This window comes from Azolla caroliniana, unplaced genomic scaffold (assembly GCF_043228905.1).
Source record: "Azolla caroliniana isolate FFs.n. ecotype wild unplaced genomic scaffold, voAzoCaro1.0.p SCAF_1, whole genome shotgun sequence".
Taxonomy (NCBI): domain Eukaryota; kingdom Viridiplantae; phylum Streptophyta; class Polypodiopsida; order Salviniales; family Salviniaceae; genus Azolla; species Azolla caroliniana.
In genome coordinates, this window is record NW_028230436.1 from 15,372,036 (window position 1) to 15,388,888 (window position 16,853).

Here is a 16,853-nt window from a genome sequence, read left to right on the forward strand (position 1 = left end):
AGTGGGAGGAAGAGCCAACTGTTCGGAAAGCCGACTGTCGAAGGGTTGAAAATAGTGATTCGACTGTTTGAGAATTCGAATGTTATTATTATTATGGTAATAATAATGATGATGCTAGGAAACAGGTCACTCCGGAAACTAGAATCGTGTATATGGCCAACTCGGGAGACTATACTTGTAAATAGTCTTAATGTGCGCCCCATGAGGGCTAGGTATGTAAATAGCTAGAAAGTTGTGTAAGTATATATGCAACTAGGGCAAACTTTAAGATGTAGAATAAAAGAGAGCATAACTGTGAGTGTGAGATAGAAGTGTGTGTCGCGCCATAGCTGTGTGAGTAACAGTAGATGCGAAGAGCCCTGTGTGGCTGATACACTCGACAGAGTGTTGTAACCCTCTTAATGTTGTATATCCATTATCCATAGTGAAGATATATTCCTGTGGTTTTCTCCCGTTTTAGGGTTTCCATGTAAATCTCTGTGCATAGTTGTCTATCTTGTTTTTTTTTGTGTGATTCGTATTTCAGCATTGCCTGTTCATTGTGATTTATGGTCCGAAACGATTTCTCAACAAACTGGTATTAGAGCTTGAGGTGCAAGCATGGAAGGAGGTGTAAGCGGCTTCCTAGGAATGATAGTTCTCAACTCACAGAACTATGCAGACTGGAAGATCAAGATGGAAGACCTTCTCATAGTAAAAGACCTGTACGAGCCAGTCGATAGAGCAGATATACCCAGGGGGGTATTGGAGTCAGACTGGAAGCTTATGAATAGAAAGGTGGTAGCCACTATCCGACAATGTGTAGATGTAAGTGTCCTTCAGCATGTAGCGAACGACACAAATGCCCACGAGATGTGGTAGAAGCTATCGGGTCTTTATGAGAGGAAGAACGCGCTAAATAGAACCTCGCTAATGAGAAAAATTGTGCTTCTGAAATATAGAGACGATGAGAGCATCGTCGAAGACATCAGCACATTCATGGGGTACGTAAATCAACTTGATGCGACCAAGTTTCCCCTTGATGGCGCAATGCAGGCCATCCTGCTGATGTGTACATTGCTGGACAGCTAGGAGAACCTGGTGGTTACTCTTAGCACCTCCTGTCAAGAAGAGAACTTGTCTTTATAGACGGTGAAGACAAGCATCCTAAATGAGGAGGCAAGGAGGAAAGACAAAGGAGTCCTGTCCCAAACGGAGTCGAATCTGACTCAACATATGGACAGAGGCAGGGACCGACGAAGAAGAAGTCTGCAACGAACGGAAAAATCCCACGCCAGATCGAAGTCCAGAGGTTAGACAATGTGCTTTTATTGTGGAAAACATGGACACTTCCAGAAGGACTGTTGACACATGAGAAGAGACAAGAGTGTCGGAAACAATGTCGAACCCAGTAAGATTCCTGATGAGAACAACACTTCTGCCATTGCTACGAGCAATGAAGAACTCATGTTCATTTGTGAGCAGACAAGTGCAAATCTTGCTAGTGAAGAATGCACTTGGGTGATCGACTCCGGGGCATCCTTCCATATTACTCCGTCGAGAGAGTATTTCTCGACTTACATAGTCGGGGATCATGGTTATGTAAAGATGGGTGATAGTGGAGAGTGCAAGATAACTGGAGTCGGAAGTGTCACCTTGATGACGTCAACAGGGTGTCGACTAACGTTGAAGGATGTTCGACACGTTCTCGATATCAGATTGAATTTGATATCGACTGGAAGACTTGACGACGAAGGCTACAGTGGTAGCTTTCGGAATGGCAAGTGGAAGTTCTGCCGAGGAAATCTTATAGTGGCCCAAGCACAGAAAGAAGGCACATTGTACATGATGCATGCCTGACGGTGCAAATCAGAAGTAAATGTGGCAGCCGACTCAGCAGGTGAGATATGGCATAAGAGGCTAGGCCACATGAGTGAGAAGGGAATGCACCTGTTAGCTGACCAAAAACTTCTACCAGAAGTCAAGGGAGTGCACTTGGAGAAGTGTGTTGACTGCTTAGCTGGAAAGCAGAACAAGGCGGCATCCCACTCAAGACCACCGAGAAGAAGAGAAGCTGCACTGGAACTAGTACACACGGATGTGTGCTATGTGGATGCTCCATCCCATTGAGGTGGACAGTACTTCATGACATTCATTGATGACCATAGTCGGAAGACATGGGCCTTCGTACTGAAGACGAAGGATCAAGTACTGTCGGTTTTCAAGGAGTTCCAAGCAAGAGCTGAAAGAGAGTCGGGTAAAAAACTAAAGGTTGTCCGAACCGACAACGTTGGCGAGTACAGAGGGCAGTTCGAGGAATACTGCAAGTGCCAAGGTATTCGAATCGAATACACAATGCCAAAGACCCCATAATTAAACGGGCTTGCAGAGAGGATGAATCGAACAATCATGGAGAGAGTAAGGAGCATGCTCTCCCATGCAAAACTGCCGAAATCCTATTGGGTTGAGGTGATTTACACAGCTGTTTACTTGATCAACAGGTCTCCCTCAGTGCCATTAAAGGGTGATGTCCCACAGAGGGTGTGGATAGGAAAGGATGTCTCCTACCAACACCTGAGGGTGTTCGGATGTTTGGTGTATATGCATGTACCGAAAGATCAGAGGTCAATGCTCGACAGCAAGTCGAAAGCATGCATATTCATGGGATACTCGGAAGATGAATTCGGCTACAGGTTGTGGGACTTAGTCGATAAGAAGGTAGTGAGAAGTCGGGACGTCGTCTTTCTTGAAGATAAGACAATTGAAGACTGGAAGCAACAGAAGTCGGAACCGACTCCCCAGCCAACCTCGACTACCATCGACTTAAGGCCAAATGTGTCGTCACCGACAACTGTAAGGAGACAACTAGCTAACAGAGCCGAATCCGAGTTGGTCGACTCAGAAAGACTGACAGACTATGAGTCAGAGTCGGCAGATCTGCTGAAATCAATTGAGGAATATGAGGTGGAATTTTCCAACCTGGAGATGCCAATTGATGAGTAGAATCCCGAGCCGAGAGAAGAGTTGGCAGAGACATCCGAAAGAGAGCCAACAATGAGTGGAAGAAGATACCCACTCAGAGAAAGGAAAGCACCAACTACATATGCCAGTCAATACATCCTCTTGACTGATGACGGTGAACCGGAGTGCTATAAAGAAGCCATTGCCGACGAGAGTAGAAAACAATGCCTGAACGCGATGCAAGAGGAGATAGAATCCTTGCATGCAAATTACACCTACAACTTAGTAGAGCTGCCGAAAGGTAAGAGCGCACTCAGGAATAAATGGGTCTACAAGGTGAAGACTGGAGAAGTCGACAACGAGCCTAGGGACAAAGCCCACATAGTGGTAAAGGGTTTCCAACAGAGGAAGGGCGTCGACTTTGACGAAATATTCGCACCAGTCGTGAAGATGATATCCATACGATATGTTCTGAGCATAGCGGCCAGTATGGACTTGGAGATTGAACAATTGGATGTAAAAACCACATTTCCGCACAGGGAGCTAGAAGAAGAAATCTACATGCAGCAACCCGAAGGCTTTGAGGAGAAAGGGAAAGAGAATTTGGTGTGTCGATTGAGGAAAAGCTTGTACGGACTAAAACAAGCACCACGCCAATGGTACAAGAAGTTCGAGTCCTTCATGATGGAACACCGGTTCCAGAAAACACAGGTTGATCACTATGTGTTCATAAAAAGGTATGAAGAAGGAGACTTCTTTATTCTCTTATTATATGTTGATGACATGTTGATAGTCGGTCAAGACATAAGGAAGATTGGAAGCTTGAAGAAAGCTCTCGGCAAATCATTTGCCATGAAAAACCTTGGACCGGCAAAGCAAATCCTAGGAATGCACATAGTTCGAGACAGAACTTCGAGTCCTTCATGATGGAACACCGGTTCCAGAAAACACAGGTTGATCACTATGTGTTCATAAAAAGGTATGAAGAAGGAGACTTCTTTATTCTCTTATTATATGTTGATGACATGTTGATAGTCGGTCAAGACATAAGGAAGATTGGAAGCTTGAAGAAAGCTCTCGGCAAATCATTTGCCATGAAAAACCTTGGACCGGCAAAGCAAATCCTAGGAATGCACATAGTTCGAGACAGAACTTCGAGTCCTTCATGATGGAACACCGGTTCCAGAAAACACAGGTTGATCACTATGTGTTCATAAAAAGGTATGAAGAAGGAGACTTCTTTATTCTCTTATTATATGTTGATGACATGTTGATAGTCGGTCAAGACATAAGGAAGATTGGAAGCTTGAAGAAAGCTCTCGGCAAATCATTTGCCATGAAAAACCTTGGACCGGCAAAGCAAATCCTAGGAATGCACATAGTTCGAGACAGAACTTCGAGTCCTTCATGATGGAACACCGGTTCCAGAAAACACAGGTTGATCACTATGTGTTCATAAAAAGGTATGAAGAAGGAGACTTCTTTATTCTCTTATTATATGTTGATGACATGTTGATAGTCGGTCAAGACATAAGGAAGATTGGAAGCTTGAAGAAAGCTCTCGGCAAATCATTTGCCATGAAAAACCTTGGACCGGCAAAGCAAATCCTAGGAATGCACATAGTTCGAGCCAGAACTTCGAGTCCTTCATGATGGAACACCGGTTCCAGAAAACACAGGTTGATCACTATGTGTTCATAAAAAGGTATGAAGAAGGAGACTTCTTTATTCTCTTATTATATGTTGATGACATGTTGATAGTCGGTCAAGACATAAGGAAGATTGGAAGCTTGAAGAAAGCTCTCGGCAAATCATTTGCCATGAAAAACCTTGGACCGGCAAAGCAAATCCTAGGAATGCACATAGTTCGAGACAGAACTTCGAGTCCTTCATGATGGAACACCGGTTCCAGAAAACACAGGTTGATCACTATGTGTTCATAAAAAGGTATGAAGAAGGAGACTTCTTTATTCTCTTATTATATGTTGATGACATGTTGATAGTCGGTCAAGACATAAGGAAGATTGGAAGCTTGAAGAAAGCTCTCGGCAAATCATTTGCCATGAAAAACCTTGGACCGGCAAAGCAAATCCTAGGAATGCACATAGTTCGAGACAGAACTTCGAGTCCTTCATGATGGAACACCGGTTCCAGAAAACACAGGTTGATCACTATGTGTTCATAAAAAGGTATGAAGAAGGAGACTTCTTTATTCTCTTATTATATGTTGATGACATGTTGATAGTCGGTCAAGACATAAGGAAGATTGGAAGCTTGAAGAAAGCTCTCGGCAAATCATTTGCCATGAAAAACCTTGGACCGGCAAAGCAAATCCTAGGAATGCACATAGTTCGAGACAGAACTTCGAGTCCTTCATGATGGAACACCGGTTCCAGAAAACACAGGTTGATCACTATGTGTTCATAAAAAGGTATGAAGAAGGAGACTTCTTGATTCTCTTATTATATGTTGATGACATGTTGATAGTCGGTCAAGACATAAGGAAGATTGGAAGCTTGGAGAAAGCTCTCGGCAAATCATTTGCCATGAAAGACCTTGGACCGGCAAAGCAAATCCTAGGAATGCACATAGTTTGAGACAGAACTCAAAAGGTGTTGTGGTTGTCACAACAGAAGTATGTGACGAAGATCTTAGAGAGATTCAACATGTCGGACGCAAAGTAGGTCAACTTAGTGTTACCAACAAACTGCAGGTTAAATGCGAAGTAGTGCCCGAGAGGGGTGAAGGAGAAGGCTGAGATGAGGAAGGTACCATATGCCTCGGCCGTCAGCAGTCTAATGTATGCTATGGTCTGTACGAGACCGGACATATCATTTGTTGTAGGAGCAGTAAGCCGATATATGAGTCATCCAGGCAGAGAGCACTGGGCAGCATTGAAGTGGATACTCAGGTACCGGAAAGGCACCTCGAAGGTGTGCCTAAGTTATGGTGTCGGAAAACCGGTGCTGGAAGGTTTTACCGATTCGGACATGTCAGGAGATGTCGACTCGAGCAGATCCACATCAGTGTACGCGATGACCTATGTAGGGGGAGCAGTGTCGTGGCAATCACGACTGCAGAAGTCTGTAGCTTTATCGACTATAGAGGCAGAGTATATGGCAGCGGTAGAAGCCGGAAAAGAGCTGATCTCGATGTAAAATATTCTCACCGAACTAGGCATGAAGCAAAAGGAGTTCTTGCTTCACTGTGACAGTCAAAGCGCCATACACCTAGCCAAGAACGCGGCATACCACTCTCGGACCAAGCACATACAGAGAAGGTATCACTGGTTGCGGGAGAGAGTCGAAGATGGAGAGTTTGCTCTTGTGAAGATCCATACTGACGACAATGGATCCAACATGCTGACAAAGAACCTACCTATGGACAGATTCAGAGTCTGTCGACAGAATACAAGATTGACAGATTTTCTCCCACAAGAGTGAAGGGGGAGTTTGTTGGGAATATGTCCCTCCAGTGGGAGGAAGAGCCGACTGTCGAAGGGTCGAAAACAGTGATTCAACTGTTTGAGAATTCGACTGTTATTATTATTATGGTAATAATAATGATGATGCTAGGAAACATGTCACTCTGGAAACCAGAATAGTGTATATAGCCAACTCAGGAAACTATACTTGTAAATAGTCTCAATGTGCGCCCCATGAGGGCTAGGTATGTAAATAGCTAGAAAGTTGTGTAAGTATATATGCAACTAGGGCAAACTTTAAGATGTAGAATAGAAGAGAACATAACTGTGAGTGTGAGATAGAAGTGTGCGCCGTGCCATAGCTGTGCAAGTAACAGCACACGCGAAGAGCCTTGCGTGGCTGATACACTCGACAGAGTGTTGTAACCCTCTTAGTGTTGTATATCCACTATCCATAGTGAAGATCTATTCCTGTGGTTTTCTCCCGTTTTAGGGTTTCCACGTAAATCTCTGTGCATAGTTGTCTATCTTCTTTTTTTTGTGTGATTCGTATTTTAGCATTGCCTATTCATTGTGATTTAAGTTCTGAAACGATTTCTCAACAAGAACGACACAGTAGAAAAACAATGTAAAGCAACGGAATAGATTATCAATAATAGTTAGGACGCGCGCGTGAAGCACAAGGAATACAACTGGTCAGAGCCAGGAACAAAGATTCGAGCTCTAGAGCAAACACATGAAAAAGAGGACCTTTGGCCGGGAGTGCGCGGGCGTCTGACGCGAGCCGAGGGTTCCTTCCAAGGTTTGGTCGTAGGGGTTTGAAAGAGAGCGAGAGAGCGAGATAGAGCGAGCTCCTCCTTCCTGTTCGGTAGTGTCTTCCCCTCCTCAAAAACCCTTGATCCCTTTGAATAGTTTGAGTCCGCCCCTTTTATCGCCCTAGGAGTAACTGTTACATCGGGTTTAATGACCTCTCGATATCCCCTCCTAGATTCTCTTCTTGATGTGCTCTCACTATCTTACCTTTGTTCTCCCCCAACTACGCGATATTAAATCCTCTATTAATGCCTAACTTCCTAGTAATCCACAAAACCTACCAACACCTGGTATTAACATAAAGTAGTACAAAAGGGGGTGCACTTGTGCACACCCGCGTTCCCACGCCTTTGGCAACTTTTCCCCCTATGGCCTGGAATCTTCACGACATCCACCCCCACCAAACCGCACATCCTCCGGTATGTGCTAGGTAGCGAGTTTAGTGGAGGATTCCAAAGCTAGCCGGTACTCATCCTCTCGGTCCGAGTCATCGCTTTCGATTCCCATTGTTGGGTCCAGTTCCGCTTCGTTCCGCCTTTTGACGGCCTTTATCCGCTTCCCTGCTACCGGTGTCATCATTCGGGTCCCGTCGAACTCTGTGAGATGGTATATCGTGTTGTCGTTCATGTTGAGAATCGATTCGTAAAACCACAAGATCAAATGATGCTGAAAATACATTACACAGGCACACAATGACACAATACACAGAGATTTACGTGGAAACCTTGAAAACGGGAGAAAACCACGGGAGAGCAGAAACTTCACTATACAGTGAATGTACAAGGCAGAGATTACAACACTCTTATTTTGAGTGTATCACCCACACAAGGTTCTTGGTGTTTGCTGTTACGCACATAGTTATGGCGCCGATCTCTCTCTTCTTCCTCACACTCTCTCGCTTCTCGCGTCTCTCTTACGCACACTTCTATCGTCATCGCTTTACTATGTTTGCCCTAGATGTATATATATACTGATACATTGTGTGGACTATTTACAATTGTGGCCACTGCTACATATCATTACTATTATTATTACTATAATAATAATAATAATTTGTTTAAATAATCGACTCTTTGTTGTCGACTCTCTGTTGTCGACTGTCGGCTGTCGGCTACTTCCGAACAGTTGGTTCCTCCCACTGGAGGGACATATCCCCAACAAAGTTCCCCTTCACTCCTGGGGAAGGGAGTCAGTCAATCCTGTCTTCTGTCGACAGACTCTAAGTCTGTCCATAGGTAGGTTCTTTATTAGAGATCTAGGTACTAAAGTAAGCTTAAGATAAGGATAAACTAAATGATAGATAGAAAGGAGAAAGAGAAAGAAGGGTGCCGATCCACCCGACCACCCCTGAGCGAAGGGATCGAGACGGACTCGAGCCTCGATCGACGTCCCATACCACCGCTGTGGCGTCGAGTCGTACCTGGTGCTGACGCGCTCGCTACAAGAGTTGACCCACCACAAGAGCAGAGTCTTGATGCAGTCAAAAAGATGATCAAATGAGGGTAGCTAGGCCTCTTATTTATAGCGATACCCAAGGCCCCTAGGCATGTTCACACTTGACCTAATGGGTTGTCTCAATCCCGAGGATTCCCTTCTTTACACTCTCGTTTAACCCTCACACTTATCCACGTGTATAGAATACTATGGTAAATTCTCACCACGGGATATTAAATGGTCATGCCCGTAACATTCTTCGTGAGCATGTCAGATCCATTGTCATCCGTGTGGATCTTCACAAGTGTAAACTCTCCTTCTTCGACTTTCTCCCACAACCAGTGATACCTTCTCTATATGTGCTTGGTTCGGGAGTGATATGCAACATTCTTGGCAAGATGTATGGCACTTTGGCTAACATAGTGAAGCAAGAACTCCCTCTGCTTCATCCCTAGCTCGTTGAGAAAATTTCTCATCTAGATCAGCTCTTTTCTGGCCTCTACTGCTGCCATATACTCTACCTCTGTAGTTGACAAGGCTATAGACTTCTGCAGTCGTGATTGCCTCGACATTGCTTCCCCTTCATAGGTCATCACGTACCCCGACATTGTCGTGAAGATTTTCGGCAACGGTGTGAAAATTGTGTGCAACGAACGAAATCGAGAAGGTGCAATGTGCACATGTGAAAGGGGTGAAGGCCACACACATATGCTAGTGTGTTGTAAATAGGACTGAAATGAGAATCATAAAAGAAAAGCTAGATGTCAAGTTAAACATGTGCACGTGTGATGTGCGCTCAATTGTAAATATAAAAATAAGACTAAAGCATTTAAGTGCATACATAGGGGTGGAAGAAAGGCTTGAACCTTGCACCTCCAAAATAGAAGACAAATTAACTTACCACTAAAGCCACTACTAAGTGCATTAAAATTTGTATATTTTCTTTTCATATTCATTATTTTTTAGGAAGCAAACATATAGAAACTGTGGGCGCAAAAGGGCGCAAAACCATGGTTTTAGCTCGTGGTTTCAGCCCATGGGTTTAGACCATGGTTTTTGCATGGAGAGACCTATAAAAGCCTATAGTTGGGCTTGTGTAAGGAGGCAAGAGGATGTAAGTAAAAAAAGAAACTTTTAATCAAAGATCTAAGTTATCCTAATGGTGATGTATCTTGTTTCGTAACACTAAAGTCAAGGGTTCAATCTCTATATCTCTCTCTTCATCTATCCATCCATCCATCTATCTTCAATATTTTCTCGCTTACGCTACTAAAACATCGAATCCTTCCGGTCCAGGACCCCGGTGGCCCCGCTTAATTTCGCGAACACGCGAGGATTTCCTCAACATCTTACTTGGTGAAGACGCGGTAGGAAGGATCAAGACGAGGATCGACCAATACTTGGAGATGGCATCCTTAAGCAATCAAGTGGGAGAGTTAGAAAGAATGATGATAATCTTCGGACAAATGATGAGATCTTGGGACAACGATGCGAGCGTGGAGAAGGCCGTCAACCGTGTCGTGGAGATCGGGGGTCAATTTGGAGATCATCATCAATAATAATTTAATACTCTTCTTATTCTTCTTCTTGACATCTATCTTCTTCTCAAGTATAAAAATCTTTGATCTTCTCAAGTGTGACATTAGTTTCCTCAACTCCTACATACACATCGTCATCTTTTCGATAACTTGGCAAACGTCCTCCTAGGCGCAAACGTTCTCCCCGGTCCAAGACCTCGGTGGTCCTCCCCGGTCCAAGACCTCGGTGGTCCCGCTCAAGCGAAGGATGCACGCACGCGCATCTTCACGACAATGTGGATCATCTTGAGTCTACATCTCCTGACATGTCTGAGTCGGTAAAACCTTCCAACACAAGTTTTCTGACACCATACCCTAGGCACACCCCTGAGGTGATTTTTAAGTACCTGAGTATCCACTTCACCGCTGCCTAGTGTTCTCTTCCTGGATTACTCATATATTGGTTTACTGCTCCCACAACGAATGCTATGTTTGGTCTCGTACAGACCATAGCATACATTAGACTGCCGACGGCCGAGGCATATGGTACCTTCCTCATCTCGGCCTTCTCCTTCTCCCCTTTTGGGCATTGCTTCACATTCAACCTGTAGTTTGTTAGCAACACTGAGCCGACTGTCTTTGCGTTCGAAATGTTGAACCTTTCTAGGATCTTCGTCACATACTTTTGTTGTGACAACCATAGCACCTTGTGAGTTTTGTCTCGAACTATGTACATTCCTAAAATCTATTTAGTCGGTCCAAGGTCTTTCATGGCAAACGACCTGCCTAGAGCTTTCTTCAAGCTTCCGATCTTCCTTGTGTCTTGACCGACTATCAACATGTCATCAACATATAACAAGAGAATCAAGAAGTCTCCTTCTTTGTACCTTTTGACGAACACATAGTGATTGGCCTATGTTTTCTGGAATTGGTGTTCCATCATGAAGGACTCAAACTTCTTGTACCATTGGCGTGGAGCTTATTTCAGACCGTACAAGCTTTTCTTTAATCGACATACCAGGTTCTCTTTCCCTTCTCCTCAAAGCCTTCGGGTTGCTGCATGTAGATTTCTTCTTCTAGCTCCCCGTGCAGGAATGCGGTTTTGACATCCAACTGTTCGATCTCTAGGTCCATACTAGCCACTATGCTTAGAACAGTTCGAATGGATGTCATCTTTACGACCGATGCTAATATTTTGTCAAAGTCGACGCCCTTTTTCTGTTGAAAACCCTTCACCACTATGCGGGCTTCATACTTGGGTTCACTATCGGCTTCTCTAGTTATTAGAGATATGATCTAATGTAAGCGTATGATAAGAAGAAAGAATGATAGATAGATAGAAAAGAGAGAGAGAAAGAAGGGTGCCGCTCCACCTGACCACCCCCGAGCGAAGGGATCGAGACGGACTCGAGCCTTGATCGGTGTCCCATACCACCGCTGTGGCATCGAGTCGTACCTGGTGCTGGCACGCTCGCTACAAGAGTTGAACCACCACGAAATAGAGTCTTGACGTAGTCAAAAGATGGTGAAATGAGGGTAGCTAGGCCTCTTATTTATAGCGATACCCAAGGACCCCATGCAAGTTCACACTTGGCCTAATCGGTTGTCTCAATCCCGAGGATTAAAATTAATCCTCCCCTTCTTTACACTCTCGTTTAACCCTCACACTTATCTACGTTGTTGTGCCTTTCAGCGCCAGATCGTTGCGTGAGTCGGGTGGGAACCACTAGGGTTTTGGACTAGGAGGAGGAAGAATTTAAGACGAGTCTAGTTATGAATAGATTATTAGAAAGAGAGATAGAAACTTGTGAATCCCACAAGTATAGTTGTTTTAGTTTATCTTAATCGTAGTAATAAATTGAAATAGTTTAGAATAGATTAGAGTAAATTGAGAAAAGAGATCAAAACTTGTGAATCCCACAAGTATTATATTAATCAATATTTATGTAAGAATATGAATGTAGATTGAAAGAGAAGGATATAGAAACCTCGTGAATCCCACGAATATAGTTTATTTCGTGAATCCCACGAATATAGTTTATTTCGTGAATCCCACGAATATAGTTTATTAATTGGTGTTTTTAGAAATATATCCAATTTCCAAAGTTTTCACACACCTTATTACATTGTGCTCCCCATCCTTATATAGTGATGAGAGAGCCCGTGCTTTTTCTCTAACTATAGACTCCATGCTTTTTCTGTCGATAGACTACATGATTTCTCTAAACATGCTTTTTCTAAAAGTGATCATGCGTTTTTTTTATCTAGAAAATATACATGAAATAACTCTTCTATGTGGGATATCTACTTTTTAACACTTATGATATGTTAGTGTAATGGTAAGGCTTTACATTATAAACATGGAAGTACAAGGTTGGAATCTTGCCCTATGCATGTAATATATATTTTGATATTTCTTTCTTTTTCTTCATATTTATTCAATCGGTTATTTTATATGTTTTTCACGTAGTGTACGAAATACACTATGACACTCGCCCCCTTCGAACCCGCACATCCTTCGGTATGTGCCAAAATTGTCGGAGCTTGTTATTCTCTATCCGTAATACTCTGTTTCTCTCACTATGTCGACTTTGTCTCTCCATTTTGAGCACATCCATTCTTTCCACCCGAACCATTGTCGCCATCCGATCCACCATATTCTTCGTTCACTCTTTGCATGGCCATGACCGGTTGTCATGACTCCTCGTGCTCTTTTTGAGCTTAACCCTTCATGTCTCGTGCATGTGCCACCTTCATTCCGACTATCTCCTTGGTCAAGACACTCCGCACTTCATCCACCTTCATCGTACAATCTCGCATTAGAGTTGACAATCTTCATGTTAGAGCCCTCCTTCTTTTTCAAGATCTCATCCTCAGTAACACCCTTCAAATCCGCTTGGCCCTTTGTCATCCGTGGTAGTGTGCCTGCTTGGCGGCTTCCTCGTGTTCACCGGCCTCGACTGCTTTGACCTCTGGTTGAGTCGTATTAGCTTCTTTCCGGATCGGTCTCGTCCGATCGGCTTTCGGCTAGGTCGGCTTCCATCCATATTCACGTTCAACCGAATCGGACTCGGTCGATCGGTTTTGACCGAGTCGACCACCTTTCGGGCCGGCTTTCTTTCAGATTGGAATTCCGTCCGGATCATCTTCCATCCGAACCGGCTTCTGACTTTACCTTTCTTGCTGCCACCTCCCGTCTCTCTGGTCTCACGTTGGTTCTCGAACACAACCACCAAAGTCTCTAGAATTAGTGGGCAGGAATCCTCTGTATTACCATCCTCCGTCGTTTCACACATAGCTACCTTCTCGGCTATCTCTCCGTTGTATGCATCAGCTTCAGCCTTCATTTTCTCTCCGCCACCTTCTGTTAAGGAATGGGAAGGCAAGAATGGTTGCAATGTGAACGTATATGTGTGTGTGTGTAACAGTAGAGAGAGAGAGAGAGAGAGAGAGAGAGAGAGAGAGAGAGAGAGAGAGAGAGAGAGAGAGAGAGAGACAAAAGTGTATATGATATTAATGCAATGAAATACATCCAACAGTGACTAAGTTACAATGAGTTGGTTTATATACTAACTAAGCTAGGGCAAGCACCCTTTCTACTATTTACAAAACTAGCTTGGAGTGTCCATGAGCTAGTGTGAAACCTATCTAAGGGAAGTTGAGTTCGATTCTCAACACGCCCCTTCGAACACAACTTCCATCTGTCGGAAATTCGCTCGGTTCTTACTTCGACTTGTCTAGTTAGCTGTGTTGCGTATTGCGTAGCCTATCCGTGCTGCATCTGCTTCTTCGTCTATGTACTCCCCCTCAAGCTCGGCAATGTGGACATCGTGAGACCAAGATCCGATGCAAATTGCCCGAGCTTGTCGATGCCTAAGGCCTTCGTAAAGATATCAACGACTTGTAGGTGCATGCTGATGTGTTGGAGGTCAATTTCTCCGGCCTAGACGCGCTCGTGGATGAAGTGGTCATGCACTTCGATGTGTTTAGTCCGCGTGTGAAATACGGGGTTACTCGCGAGGTAGATACTGCTCATGTTGTCGCAGTACAGGCATATTGGATCTTTGATGGGTACACCCTGCTCTTTTAGTATACGCTTAAGCCATACAACTTCGCATGCGGCGACTGTCGCGCCCCTATATTCGGCTTCCGTGCTCGACAGTGCGACTGTCGGCTGTTTCTTGCTGCTCTAGGAGATCACTCCGCTGCCGAGGGAGAAGAAGAATCCAGATGTGGATCGTCTATCTGCTTTGTATCCTGCCCAGACCACGTCTATGTACCCTTCAAGTCGAATGGTCGTATTCGACTTATACAAGATGCCATAATCCACTGTTGTGCTGACATACCGTAGTATCCTCTTAGTGCAGTTGAGGTGAAGGTTTCTTGGGTTCTGCATGAATTGGCTAAGTAGGTTGACCGAATAACTGAGGTTGGGTCGCGTAATGGTTAGGTAGATTAGACTGCCGATTAGTTGACGATACTGAGTCAACTCACTCGCGGCCGTGCTAGAACTGGCATCGATCTTGAGATTACATTCAAGAGGGGTAGTCACGGGTTTGCACTCTGTCATTCCGAACTTGTAGAGTAAGTTGAGAATGTAGTGCCGTTGTGAGATCATGATCCCGACTGGTGTCTGAATTACTTCAATACCTAGAAAGTAATGAAGTTCGTGCAGGTCCTTCATTTCGAATCTGCCAAAAAGAAGTGATTTAACTTTGTTAATCTCAGGGAGATCCTTTCCTCCGATAACTAAGTCATCCACGTATAGAATGATGACTATCGGGCTATCCAACTCATTTAGGATGTACAGAGATGTATCGGATTTTGACATCTGAAAGCGAACTTGGTGAAGATACTGCGTGATCTTCGAGTGCCAAGCACACGGTGCTTGTTTGAGGCCGTAGAGTGGCTTTTTGAGTCGGCATACGACATGCAGATGATTACGCGATTCGAATCCATGTGGTTGTGACATATACACCTCTTCTTCTAGCTCTCCTTGGAGGAAAGCGTTTTTCACGTCAATCTGATGGAGGTGCCACCCTTTTGCTGCTGCTAGCGCGATTACGGTTCGTACTGTCGTCATATTTGCCACCGGGACAAAGGTTTCTTCGTAGTCTACGCCGTGTGTTTGTGCGTAGCCTTTTTCAATGAGCCGTGCTTTGAAGCAATTTACGGAACCATCGGCATTGTGCTTCACCTTGTAAATCCACCTACAACCAATTGGTTTCTTGTTCGAGGGGTGAGGAACGAGATCCCATGTCTTGTTTTTGCATAGCGCTTCCATCTCCTCATTCATCGCGGATCCTTTGCGGCTTCGGAAAGCGTTTCCGGTTCCCATACTGACGCTACCTTCATCGTGAATGTGTAATTATACGCCATGTATTCGTCGTAGCTGTAGCGGTTTACAGGGTTCTTCTCGAAAATGTGGACATGCGATAAGTCCGACTTCTTTCCAAAGAACTTCTCATGAGGAGTTATGTCATGTACTCCTGAGGTTGTGCACCTACCTATTCATGAGGTATACGACCGTGTTCGCCACTTTTGCCCAATACGATTTCGGCAGGTTCTTCTCATTCATCATGGCTCGTGCGACTTCTACTATGTGGTGGTTTTTACGCTCAGCTACGCCATTTTGCTAAGGTGTATGTCGACACGAGAACTCTCGTCGGACTCCTTCCTTGCGGAGATACGCCAAGAACTCATCCGAAAAATATTCTTTGCTTCCATCTGATCGAAGGCAGCGTACATGCCGGCCCCTGGCTTTTTCCACTTCGGCTTTGAACTTCTAGAAGTGGCCAAATACTTCACTCTTTTGCTTCATTGGATAAATCCAGGTATTTCTAGAGAAGTCGTCGATGAACGTGACATAGCAACGACACTCGCCGAAACTAGTTGTTTGGGCTGGTCCCCACACATCTGAATGTATGACATCCAGGATCCCTTTGCTTACATTCCACTCTTTTGGAAATGAATGATGGTGTTGCTTTCCGAATTGGCATGCTTCGCACACGCCCATGATCTCCTTTGCCATAAAGTTCGGGAGTCCCATTACGACTCGTTTTGTTTGCATGTTCTGAAGCTTCTGGAGATTGATGTGGACGATTCTCTTGTGCCACAACTTTAAGTCGGTTTCGACTTTCTGGCCTTTTGCGTACATGGCTGACTTTACTTCGCTCGACTCGAGGATGAACATACGACCTTCTCGTTTGCCGTGAGCTATGATTTAATTGCCTTTTTCAATGAAGCACCCATCATTGTTGAAGCGTACCTACATTCCTTGTTCTACAATCTAGCCTACTGAGACCAGGTTTTTCGTGATGGTGGGAACATGCAGTGTTCCCATTACGACTCGTTTTGTTTGCATGTTCTGAAGCTTCTGGAGATTGATGTGGATGATTCTCTTGTGCCACAACTTTAAGTCGGTTTCGACTTTCTGGCCTTTTGCGTACATGGCCGACTTTACTTCGCTCGACTCGAGGATGAACATATGACCTTCTCGTTTGTCGTGAGCTACGATTTAATCGCCTTTTTCAATGAAGCACCCATCATTGTTGAAGCGTACCAACATTCCTTGTTCTATAATCTAGCCTACCGAGACCAGGTTTTTCGTGATGGTGGGAACATGTAGTACGTTCTTGAGGTAGGGCTGTTTGCCGTCGTTTTGAATGGGACATTCCCGATATGCTGTATTGGATGAGTCGTATCATTGCCTGTTTCGACATATC